At 27.3% G+C, this 1,310-nt stretch overlaps 1 long non-coding RNA gene across 1 annotated transcript; it reads left to right on the plus strand.

The window, feature by feature from the left end:
* The first annotated feature begins 708 nt into the window (after positions 1 to 708).
* Positions 709 to 1,079, plus strand: LOC109179632. Its single transcript, XR_002053953.1, has 3 exons — positions 709 to 764; positions 856 to 954; positions 1,044 to 1,079. It is a non-coding gene; the product is annotated as an uncharacterized LOC109179632 (long non-coding RNA).
* The last annotated feature ends 231 nt before the right edge of the window (positions 1,080 to 1,310 follow it).

A 1,310-nucleotide genomic window follows, 5' to 3' on the forward strand; every position in this document is an offset into this window, starting at 1 on the left:
AATCAACTCATAATTCCTAACTTAATTTAATTATTTTAATTAAATTAAGGAATGTATCGGGACACCATTGCGTCTAGGTTCATCATTTCATCAAATTTCCAAATAATATAAAATATCCAAATTTCTTCAAAATTATATAATCCACATATAATTCTTGATGGGCCGAAACCAAATCAAACCCACTAATTAGGCAACCCAATTAATATAAACAGCCTGGTCCAACTCAATTAAATATTCCACCAACTTAGACCGACATTCAATTACATTTAATTAAGTAATTAAACCAATTAATTATTTAATGGGCCATTTAATTAATCCAATTAAATAAATATTAGTCCAATTAGTTTAATTAAAGTAATAAGTTTCATAATTAAATATTCATCACGGCCCAATAGCATCATTTAAATTTTCAATGCTTACAAAATCGCCGCTAAAAACTGGACATTTTCATTACGGTTTAGATATATATATATATATATATATATATATATATTTGTGTTTTTAAATGTAGCTCTCATTGGTTACTTTTGGTGATTTGCATACGGTCAAAAAGCGTATGTATCTTGGATCCCTTGCCTTCTAATCGCGACATAGGTTTAATTAAAAGCTCTATGAATTTGTAAGTAAATACTTTATTATTTATATAAGTATTTTAGCAGCTATGATATTTATAAATTTTTATGTATGCTTATAATTATTATAGGGCATTTCGCTCTGTTCCTACGACTGCACTGGTTAGGAACATCAATTGGAAGCCATGCAAAGTATGTTTGAAAATTGAATTTAAGTTTTAGTGTGATATTTTGAATTACAATAAGTTGTTTAAATTAGTAAAATAATATATGTATGTTGTAGTGCCCGAGACAACCGGGAGGTCATGAGTGTGGATATTATGTCATGCGATACATGTATGACATCGTGACAAGATATTCATCTGTTGATAATTTGGATGAGGTAAGTGAATTTAAATAGAACTATGTATAGTAAAGTTATATTTTATTAATTAACATATTTAATAATTTTATTAATTAAATTTTTTGTAGGCATTTGAAAGCGATAGTCCGTATTCTATGGACGACATAAATGAGCTTCGAGAGCATTAGTCAAAGTTCTTCTTTTCCGAGTGCTATTGTATTTTGATGATAGTATTTGCATTGTGTTAAAAGTATTGTGTTTAATTTGATGATAGTATTTGCATTGTGTGTTAAAAGTATTATTTTAAAGTGTGTTAATAGATAAATTGTATTGTGGAGTAATGTTGATAGGATTTTAATAAGCTATAACAGGTACATGAATTATAAAAAAATTAG

Source organism: Ipomoea nil, unplaced genomic scaffold (genome assembly GCF_001879475.1).
Source record: "Ipomoea nil cultivar Tokyo-kokei standard unplaced genomic scaffold, Asagao_1.1 scaffold0937, whole genome shotgun sequence".
NCBI classification, from domain to species: domain Eukaryota; kingdom Viridiplantae; phylum Streptophyta; class Magnoliopsida; order Solanales; family Convolvulaceae; genus Ipomoea; species Ipomoea nil.